The sequence below is a fragment of the Mastomys coucha genome, unplaced genomic scaffold (assembly GCF_008632895.1).
Source record: "Mastomys coucha isolate ucsf_1 unplaced genomic scaffold, UCSF_Mcou_1 pScaffold18, whole genome shotgun sequence".
In the NCBI taxonomy this organism is placed as follows: Eukaryota; Metazoa; Chordata; class Mammalia; order Rodentia; family Muridae; genus Mastomys; species Mastomys coucha.
The window spans coordinates 33,614,152-33,626,147 of NW_022196900.1; the positions used below are offsets into that span (position 1 = coordinate 33,614,152).

Here is an 11,996-nt window from a genome sequence, read left to right on the forward strand (position 1 = left end):
ACCAGGAAGGGAAATAACATTTGAAATGTAAATAAAGAAAATATCTAATAAAAACAAAAATAAACAAAATATAAAACAAAACAAAACAAAGAAACATTCTCTTGAGAGCTTTCTAAAAATTTTAGAGGGTTTACTTATAATAACCATGGCTGTGAATATGACAGCAGGCAGGCAGGCAGGGTTCTCAAAAGTAGTGAGAGCTTCAAATCCTGATTTACCAGCAGCTGTTCAAGAGACACTGAGCCTGATGTGAGCTTGTGAAATTTAAAGCCCACTTCCAGCAACATTTCCTCCAACAAAGATACACCTATTCCAGTAAGGCCACACTTAATCATCCGCAAACAGTTCATTTATTGGGATTTACGTGTGCAAATACAAGAGAATGTGGAGTCCATTCTAATTGGAACCATGATAAGGACTATCTTTAGTAGTTAGCTAAACAAAAGTCAGTGGAAAAATAAGCATTGGTTATTTCCAGAATCCCATGTCTCTGTCTATTATCACTTTCCTTTTCTGGCCCCTGTGCTGCCCATATCTGTGCTGGCCACTGCAGAGCGTGGTCTTGCACAAAAGAAATTCTCCTCAGTGTTTCAGAGCAAAGCTGGAGGCTTCTAATAAAAGCCTTAATCTCTTGAAAACATCACAGCTTTTCTGTAAACCATGCATTCACTGCAACAACAATGTTTCTCTCCTTTTTCTCTCCAATATGGGCATAGTGAAGTTCTTTCAGTCCCACTTTTTCCTATGAATTATAGGCCTGTATAAAAGTTATCAGTAATAACCATTCCACTAACCCAACACTAAACTGTATTGAAACTTCTTCTGCTCTAATGACTTCCAGTCTCACTAGAATGACTCATTAAACTCTGATCACAGCACTTAGTTGCTTTTCTAGTTCAAAGTTCCAAAGTCTTACACATTTCTCTAAAAAGCAATGTAGTCAGGTGATTCATAGTAATGGGGTATCTCATATCTCTTTGTACTGTCTTTTATATATTTGTTTTTTCTGTTATAAAATAATATAACCAAAATCAATTATTGAAGGAAGAATTCATTATGGATTATAATTTTAAAAAGAAACTCCATAATGATGAGGAAGCCTGGCAAAGAGGGGCTGGAGCAAGAAACTGAGACATCACATCTTCAGCTACATGCAAAAAGAAGAGAAAACAAACTATAAGTGGGGCAAGGTTATAAAGACTCCAAACCCTCCCTTGGTGATATACTTTTTTTTCTCTCAAAGTTCTCCTTCTTATGAGTCCCATAACCTCCTTAAATACATGAGTATGTAGGGAACCATTTCTTATTCAAATCTGTATAATCACCTATAAAATAAAACCTTGGGGTTGTCTGATGTCCCAGATATTTCTTTGTCTAGACTCTATAAATAAAGCCTGATCATAGAGGATCTTTATCAGTATTCTCCCTCTTAGAGTACATGCATGGCTATGGAAGGCGAACAACTTTCCACTTTTGAATTGATAACCATGCAACATCTAAGCTCCCAGTTGATCCAGAGCTCATCATCAATGGCATGGCATATGTTTATCATGAAAACATAATCATCATGAGTCCAACTAAATTTGAGCTTTATTTCAGTCAATGTAGAAGGGAAATACAGTATCTCATTTGTGAGAGATGGATTTGGGGGAAAAAAATCTATGGAAATTAGCGTGGTTTTAACATGTATTATGTTAGGTCCCTGACTAGTGACACTATTTTGAGGTTCTTATAAATTTGAAAGAAGGCCTTAATTGGAAGAAATAAGGGCATATTCTTAGGGGTTGTGTCTAACCCTGGCTTCTTTCTATATTTCTTCTCTATGTTTCTTATCTGTTATGAAGTGTGGAGTACTCCACTGACACATATTCACACTTCATAATCATAATCAATTCATAAAGATTTTCCCATGCATATCAGGATGACAAATTATGGGATGACCCTTTAAAAATATAATCAGAATAAATCTTTTCTCCTTTACATCGCTTTTTGCTGTACTCCTTTTTGTCCATTATTTCCATCACTAAAATGGAAAATAACTGATGAAAGTTGCTCTTCTTAGGTATCACTTGAAGTTTGTGAAACAGTATCTGAATATTTTTTAGAGGCTTAATGAAGAGATTTTCAAAAATAAAGAATCACAAGTAAGAAAATGGAAATGTAGCCATTTGACAATTGGAGGACTAATGGAGGAGCAGTATGGAAAGAAACAGATCAAAGCACAGCAGGGAGGATTCTAAGTAAGATGCAACCAGAACTCAGCTTCATGCAGACTCCTATCCCTCTGGATCATTCTTTCCTATTTTTTTCTGAATACTTTCAATTACACTGCATTTTTTTTGTATGTAACATTAATTAAGATAAAAATGAAATGCTAGAGAAAGAAGGCCCCCACTGTCCTCTAGACAACTTTAAATGTTGATATTTTCAGGTATTTGATTCGAGAACCAATATAAGATTGATTCATTTATTCATTAATTCTTATTTTCACAAAATATCTATTTATAATAAGGTTCCATTAAGCCTTATGAAAAGATATTCATGATGAGCGTAGAAGCAATGGTCAAAGGAATTCTGTTAATCTTCAATGATAAAGAAGAAACTGACAGAAGAGGATCCACACAAAGAGAATTCTAGGTAACATGAGAAATAACTTCATGGGTTTGGAAGCATGATCAGACTCGGCTTGTATGAGAAGATTAGAGAAGGCTCACATGGCTGAAAGGTAGTGAACATATACACGATAGCTCGAGACATAAGAGGAATGAATAAACTGTAACTTTGTTAAGAGACTCATTCACATATTCGAGAATCAGTATAATCTGGAAAATTAACATTGGAAATTTAAGTTTAAAGACACTCTGGATTTTCATCTACTTGGTTTCATAACTTAGTAAATACAAACAATAGACTTATACTGTCCAACATATTATTTGAAATCAGTAAATGCTCTGGGTTGCAAATCATCCTGTCTTTATCATCCCATAGTTGTGTTTCTTTTCTTTTCTTTCTTCTTTCCTTTCTTTCTTCCTTTCTTTCCTCCTTTCTTTCTTTCTTCCTTTTTTTTTTCAAATTTTATAGGAAAAGATCTAAAGGACAAAGACCATATTTTCTTTGGAATAAGATATACATGGGTAATCTCTCCCTTCAGAAAAAGGCACAGTAAACTAATTTTTCAGAAGTACTGATGCCACCTGTGCTTGACAGGGCTCAAAAAATGCCTTGCCTAGGAATGCAGAAGTATCCCATAATCTTATCTACTTATTCAGACTTCCTCTTCTACATTGTCTCTTTTAGCATTTGAGCTGGCCCTTAGAGAACCCATTTAATGCCAAAACATGTCCGGGCCTTTGCTTTTTCCTCAGGAGCTAATATCCAGTACTTCTAAATCCATGTGTGTTTGCTACAGAAAAGGAAGAGGAAAAGTAAAAGAAAAAATAAAGAGCTCTGTTCCTTAGAGAGCATGACTAAGTGTGGAAAAGAGTGTGCATTTCTGGAGAGGTTCCATTAATCCTTTCTGTTCCTGATAAAATATTCCCTAAGCTGTTTATTACTTAACAGTAACTGTATTATTTTTCCTTAGTAAACCTTGGTTCTGGGCTCTAAATGACACAGTAGTAAAATTATTTCAAATTCAAGTTTAGTTTTATCATCAATAATCATGATTCCTTTAGGCCAGATTGTTATATCACATAAAAGTTAAACCTGTAAGTGATAAGGAAACCAAGACAAAATGAAAACAATTCCCTAGTGACAAAGAATGTCACATGAATAATGACTGAGTTTACTGTGCAAACAAAAGTAAAGCAATCCCATATTAAGAAAAATGGCACTAGACAGAGAAACAGAAACAGTACATTATAACTGTTGTGATTTCTAAGGGATATCTTTAGTTCTGCTTTTTAGTGTGATACAACTACAAAGCATGTATTTCCTTCACTTTTAAAATAGTATCATCTCCCTGGGTGTTACTATGGAGGACTGTCCTTTCCCTGAACTATCTCTTCCACTAAGCAGGTATGCATTACCTGGTACATTTCTCAACACAAACCTTTAATTTCTCAAGTAGTTTTTCAATAGCATCCCTAACTTTCCCTTTGGCTGAATAATCTGCTATTCTATTAAGGCCAAGACAGTTTGTGGGGTTTATTGAACCTGAGAGTATTAACTTAGAGAATATTGTTTCTGATAGGCATATTTATTGTCAGGCTTAGGAAAATTATCTCTAACTTACCTAACATTAGTTATTGCTGATTAGAAAGGTTATACACATTCTACACTAATGTACTTAAGTATGTGATCTGCCTTAATCCTCATTAAACTATCATTTATATATGGTATTACAGTCACTTCAAAGGAGCCTTTGAACTTAATTCTAGCTACAAAACAACATTCTCTTAACCATGACACATGCACAGAATGTTTTAAGCAATAGCAGAGCAACTTCAGTGTGAAGTTAGAGTGCACTAATGTATTTTGTAGTAACAAACAACTAACAATCTTACTTACAGAACTGTTCCACACCTAGTAGCTCTTACCTTCTTTATATTGTCCTCTCCCTTGGATTGAATCTAGGAAAGCAACAAGGATCACCTACTCTGATACTTCAGTGAACTGCAGAAATAATGAGGAAATTAGGCTGGTCAACTTATAAAGATTCATTCAAAAGACACGTTAGCTCATATTCCATTAGTTAATTCAAGTCAAGCTCACCTGGAGAACAGGTTTTTTTGTGTTTGTTTATTTGTTTAAAGAAACAAATGAATACCTGAAAAACCTCTTATGGTTTGTAAATTCAGTAATCTCCAAATGTTCTCCATGAAATTTAATAGAATTACATACATATTTTGATTATTTCTGTTTAGTGCATCTTCAGATTCTGCTAGCCATAGATACATATTTTGATAGAAAAGAAAAGACATATTTTTATCCTGAAGTGAAGATAGAATGACATGATAAAATCCCCCTGATCCAGCTCTGTTTTCTTTTCTGTCTTACATAAAGCCTCTGCTGTATCTACCATACATCTGAAGAATGACAGTTCAATGAAGGAAATAGTGTGCTCATCCCAGGAGAGGGTATCTTCATGTCACTGATCTTCTCTGATGAATCCACTAATGTGAAATTTCTGACCTAAGGAGCAGAAACTACGCAGCTCTGAGGCTTTTCTCATTTTTCATCAAATATGTGCCCCACCATATCAACCCTCTCCCTGCAGACTTGCCACCAAGCAATTATTCATTTCTATCACTTACCTTTTATATTATTTTTCAATAGATGTCTATATATTCAGTACATTTTGAGAAGCAAAGCACAAGTTTAGAATAAAAATGATGTCCTGTTTGATTTTGAAGTATAAAATCACTTTCAAGTCCACAAAAATTGATGCTGTTTTAAAATTTACAATATGAAATAGGGAAAACTGATAAAAACTACAGAAATAAATGCAAAGCAATCAGGAGCTTCTGTTACACAGATTTCCTAACCAAGAACTGCTGGGAAGGCTATCTCTTAAGTTATGATTTATTTATTTTTTCTGTCTTTTCTGAGAAATCTTTCAGAAATAGCTGACAAAATCTAGTTAGTCCTAGATACTGAATCATCCAATGAAGAAAGTAAAGTTCCCACAACCATGGCCTTTTTGATGATGAATCTTTCATGATGAATCCTTAAAGATACAAAATACAGTAGAAAAGAATATGATATAGTATTTGCACAGCACTTGTAGGCCTATGCACATCATTAAGGCTTCAAATTTTCCATGCACTATAGTTTCATATTCTATGATCAGTTACAGTGTTAATCTCAGATTTTTAATGTCTCAATATCTATCCTAAATTATCCAAGGTGACTGTAAACAAAAAGACATATCTGTTACCAATATACTATTTCGACTCTTTATGATCAAGTGGCATGTAAATACCTCACTTGTAAATAAACAAGTAACTGACTTAGCCCTATTCACCTGTCTCACATTGTAGTTTGACACATTTTCCTACTTTCATTTTTCATTATCTTGTTCCTTTAATTTATGCAACTTACCTCATATACATATAGTTGTTCCAACAACAGCATGATTAACACAGGGACTGTTTATCACAAACTTTCTTTTAAGGAGCTCTCATTCTAAAACAACACTTACACTTTTTATGTTGAAATTTCATGGATGATGTAAAGATGTGTAGCAAACTCAAAATCATTAAGTATTCTAGTATTTTGATATTCCTGTATCATTTTCTGTGTTAAATAAATTATAGTTGAATACTAGTAAAAGCAATTTGGAAGAGTTTGAAAATACAAAACGGATATAATACTAAAATATCTGGATGTAATTATTTTGCTTAGTATCAGTTACAAGCTATGTGACACTTTAGAATAATCCCTTCCAACTGGACACAAAGGGGGGCATCCTACAAACATTTCTCACGAAGAAATGATCTCTAGTTTAAACCTAAGTTTAGGCAGAGTCTGAAGCACATCACTACATAGATGACACACTTATCCCATTCCCTTTAGACTGACATATCTCCCAGTTCTTGGTATAAGGATCAGTGGATACAATACAATAGCATTCCACCAGCCAGAAAGTATGTTATGGGTGCTGGGTTTCAGGACACCATCTCTTGCTACCTTCCATCTTTCACCTAAGTCCATCTCTAGGGTATCAAAAGGATTTCTTGTGAGCAGAAGCTCAAGAAAAAAAAATATCCATGCCTAGTATGTAGGTTTTCTTGCTATCTTGCTAGTCATACTATCACCATCTAAAGGTAGATGTCTGGCTGCTACATCAGAGGGAAGCAACTGTCTAATTTATCCATTGTTAAGGATGCACGCAACTTGTCTATCCAATCTACCCCCCCAAATAGAGTAGGATAGAAAGATGTTCTTACTCATAGAAAGAAACAAATAATTCTAAAAGGATGATAACCTTGGAAGCCTAGAAAGATTATTACCCTGAACAGTCTGGAAAGACCTCCCATCCTCTATAATCTATGTTGTTGCTGTAAAAGAGGGAGGTTGGCATTCCTACATTCTGCTCTGTCATGGAGCCCTCTTTCTCACCTCCCTTTTCTCCCTCAGCATCTCATCACACACACCCTGAACCTAGCTTTCTCCATACCCAGTCAGTGTTGGTGAATCTAAGGCCTCTGTTGCTCTACCCCTCAGGGTAACCAATCCCTGACCTACTTTTTCTTTGCCACTGCTGACCTCTACATCTGGAAGCCTCTCTTCCAGGCTCTCATTGTTCTTGGTACTATCCTCTTCACTCACCTGCACACTGGGAGTGACTATCAACACTTTCTCCAGGTTTTCTTCACTATGGCAAGGAGAGAACAGATGATATTTGCCAAGAATGTCAGAAACAGGTGCCTGGGACAGATGGTCAGCCTATGGATGGTGAGACCTCCATCAATAAGCCATTTCCCTTTATCTAGCCTGACTGGGACTTCATCTCTCCTTAAGGTAGGGATCAGCTAAAGGTCTATTGCCAGATTCTTATGGAGGGAGGACTCTGAGCTGCTGCTAGCTGGCCCATCAATTTGTTTAAGATTAGTCAGGTAGTTCAGGAAAAGACTAAGTCTCTGGGGGCCTTCTTGGAAAGGCTCCTGGACACTTACCAGATATATATATGCCTTATTCCGGAGGTGCCTGAGAACCAGATAGCGGTCAAGATGGCTTTTGTCAATCAGGCAGCACCAGATATCAAGAAAAACTCCAACCGCTGGATGGATTTGAAAGTAAGGATCTCTCAGAACTGGAAGCAATAGCAATCAAAGTCTACAATAATAGAGAAACTTCTGAAGATAAACTGGAGGACTGGAAAAGGCATTGCTGCTAGAGAGAAAACAACTCAGGTCAGGAGGATAGGGCAAAGGGTCCCCACAGACTATCCATGGCCATTTGGCCTATCTGAAGATCTATCCTGCCTCAAAGGAATTAATGGACCTACTGTAAGAAAGTGAGTTATTTAGAGGGAGAATGTTACCAGAAAGAACAATATAAATAAACTCGAGGGACCTGATGACCTCCACCGTCTCGAACTACCATAAAACGGGGTGGAAAGCAAACTCCTCAAAACTCAGTGGAAAGGTTCTAACACTTTTTATTTATTCATAAAAGCACAAAGTAAATAAATGGTGAAAAGGGCCATGAACTTATTCTTTCACACGCACTCTTCAGTAACTTTTCCAGTCTGCTGGGTGTGGACTAATACCAGGCAGTGTTGCAACTAGATGTTCCTTATTTTCAGATCCTCTGCAGCTGAGTAGTAGCGGTATAGACTTTCTGTCTGTGTGGACATCTGGGATTATTTCTGGGCACGATGTTGTCTCCGTTGGGTCCTCGGGAGTTGAGCAATTTTGCCATGCCAAACCAGAGTTTTTAAGCTAAATTTAGTCAACTACAACTAGGGTGTTCCACACATTACTTCATTCCCTTCTTTATCACTCGCATGCACACACACACACACACACACACACACACACACACGTTCGTGCTCTCTATGGCCTGTTTATCATAGTTATCTAGGGCCCCGGGCACAGTCCATGGTGTTGCTCCACCAAGGGCTCAGGCTATAGGCATGAGTTGTTCTTTATCACTCACTTTTACAGCATCAGGAAAACTGCTCTTTGAGGCCATGTGTTCTTTACAGTCACTAAGTCTTTGAATTGATTAGACTTGAGGACTGAGGGTTACAGGGTTGGAAGACCCTACTCGAACCTTGGATAACCTTAGAAGTGGAGGGGACACTAACTGACCTTGTGGTAGACACAGGGGCTCAACATTCTTTCCTAAAACTCTCCTTGGGACCCTTGTCTGCAAAAAGAAAACAAAGCAAAACAAAACAACTTTGCTTCCATACGGCAACTGGGACAGCCTTTTTCCCCTGGACAACTGGCCAGACTATGGATTTAGAAACCAAGCAGGTGAACCATTCTTTCCTGATCCTCCCCAACAGCCCTTATCCTCTATTATGAAGAAATCTTTTAAGCAAAATGAAGGCTCAGATTCTGTGCTTTGAGTTTGCATCTGGAAGAAGAATACAAGCAGTTCTCTCCAGCACCTGTTTTAAAAGGTTGAAAGAAACTGTACTGGGGCTGTGGGCCAAGACAAAGACCCCTGGGATGGCTGTCCAACAGTCTCTGGTTACAGTTACCCTCAAGGCTACAACATCACCTGTTCAGGTCAGAGAGTATCCCATGACACCAAAGGCATAAAAAGGGATTGTCAAGTACATTAACAGACTAAAAGAACAAAGAACACCCATTACCTGCATATCAAGAAACCAAAGACTAATGAATACCCTGCTTACAGGACCTCAGGAAGGTCAATAAGAGGGTTGAAGACACTCATCCAACCACCCACAAATGTATATACTTCAGAGCTAGCTGGATCCTGACCTGCAGTTTTTCACAGTCCTGCATCTCAAAGATGCATTCTTCAGTCTACCATGGAGGCCAAATGACAGTCCATCTTTGACTTTGAATGACAAGTGACAGATCAGGGTTTCAGTGGACAACTCACCTGGATAAGTCTTCCAATGGGATTTTAGATATTCTCCTACCATCTGTGAGGAAGCCCTTCATGAGGACCTACAGGAATATTGATCAATGAGCCTGGAGGTATGCCTCCTTCATTATGTGGGTGACCTCTTGATTGCCTCCAGGGTTAGAAGCACCTGCTTCCAGATATCATTCTCTAAACTCTAGACCAACTTGGCTATAAGGTATCAGCCAAAAAAGCTCAGACTTTTGCCCTGGAATTCGCCTACCCAGGATATACATTGGGAAGGTAGGAGATGGCTATCCCAGCCTGAAAACAAGCCACTCTGGACATTCCTGTCTCCAAAAATCTAGAAACAGTTTAAGGAATTGCTGGGTTAAGCCAGCTTTCAAAGACTCTGAATACCAGACTTGGAAGAGAGAACAAAACCCCTCTATGAGGCCACCAGGGGCACATAGGATTCTGTTAAGTGATCTGACATTTAAAACCAAGCATTTCAAAAACTCAAGGAGGCCCTACAAGGGCCCCAACGTTGACTCTGCCTGATATAAGTAAGCCATTCCAATTATTTGTGGATGAAAAACTGGACTGGCAAAGGGGACCCTGACTTGTCAACTAGGATTTTGAAAATGCCCAATGGCCTACTTATTTGAATGGCTAGACTCAGTAGCCTAAGGGTGGCCCAGTTGTCTCTGTATCATAGAAGCCCCAGCACTCCTGGGATAGACTTTGACCATTACCACCCTTCATTCTGTGGAGAGGGTACTCAACAATCCCTCTGACCAATGGATGAACAATGCCAGGCTAACCCACCCTCAGGCCCTACCCCTTAACACTCTCTCTCAGCAAATTTTCCTAAGAACCACCTTTAACCCAGCAACCCTGCTGCCAAACCAGAAACTGAGGTGTTACATGAATGTCAAGAGGTACTGCAACAGATACATAGAATGTGACTGGACTTGAAAGATGTACCTTGGTCACAATCAGACCAAATTTTTTTTCACCTATGGCAGCAGATTTGCAAGGGACAGAAACAGGTATGCAGGGGTTGCTATGGTAACTTCCAAAGAAACAGTTTGAGCATCTGCTGTTTAACTAGATACATTGGTCCAGAAAGCCAAACTAAATGCCCTAACCAAATATTTACAATTGGCTCAAAGCAATCTAGCCAGTATCTACATTGATAACTGGTATGCCTTTGCTTCAACACCCCAAAGACTCACTAAAGATAAGACTGAAGGCCCTCAGGTCTGTTTAATTATTCTACTACTATTAAGTGTTGATATGATAGATTCTACCCTGTACGGTCCCCAATCTTGTTTCTACTACCCCTCTTACACTCAACCTGGAGCCATCCTACAAAAAGATTCTCTCTGGAAATGCCACCTATGTTTTCAGTACACCTTGTAGATATATGGCACTCAATTGCTAAAGATTTAGACATATTTCCTAGTTGGGTTCCTTTTTAACCTCAACTTATGACATTTGTCCAGCAGAAAGGCCCCTGCAGGAGGTAGTCTGTGATGAAGAAAGACAATATCACTGTGGCACTTTGGGCTGTGAATTCTGGACAGAGATGACAAAGAGACTGATGGAAGAACAGCCGAATCCTGACCTAATTATAACCTTGGGCAGAACAAGATCCTGTGACTTTAACTTATGACCTAAGACTTGGAACCCACTTGCCTTTTCAAGATGGAAAATAAGGAAAACATGGGGACTGAGGATGTAGGTGTCCAGCATTGATCCAGGATCCTCATTTACCATTCAATGTATAGTCTTCTGATTCTGCTCCTGGGCCCACAATTCAAGGATATCAGGCCTATATTGGCCCCTAAAACCTCCCTCAGTAACACAGAGACCCATATTGGTTAAGTCCAGTCAGCCAAACCTAACTAGATATTCTCTAACTAGACAACGAAAAATGGGTGTCTTACACTTTATTTTTTATGAGATCCTAAATGAAATTACCTCCAACCTAATAACTGACTGTTAGATCTGTGTAGACTGTAGGCATCCTTATTATATAAGGGTAGCAGTTATTGATCTCAAGACATTTTCACAGATCAAACTAGTACCTTTTAATGATACCACCTTTTGTCCCTAGAAATCTTCTACCACCAATGGGGCCCTCTTAGGAAATGGTTGTTTTAGGTCCCATGGATACTCTATAGGGGAAAAACCTTACTCCCACATTTGTCATTCAATTTCCACATTTATGTCATTTAACAAGGATCAAAGTCTTTAGGGTTAACTGATAAAAACATTTTAGTTTCACCTAGAGGAACCTGGTTTGCCTGTGTCTCTAGGCTTAACCCCGACTTAACCAAACCCTACTTTATCAGGGATGACTACCCTGAACTCTGTATCTTGGTCTACATGGTCCCTCAGATACTCTACTACCAGGGTGAGGCCAGTAAACAATATGTGCTCTCCCCACCTTTTTTTTTTTATTTTACATATTTTCATTATTTACATGCAAATTTCTCCAT

At 38.2% G+C, this 11,996-nt stretch overlaps 1 pseudogene; it reads right to left on the reverse strand.

The window, feature by feature from the left end:
• LOC116095266 overlaps positions 1-11,996 on the reverse strand; it is a 37,267-nt pseudogene that overhangs the window by 12,476 nt on the left and 12,795 nt on the right.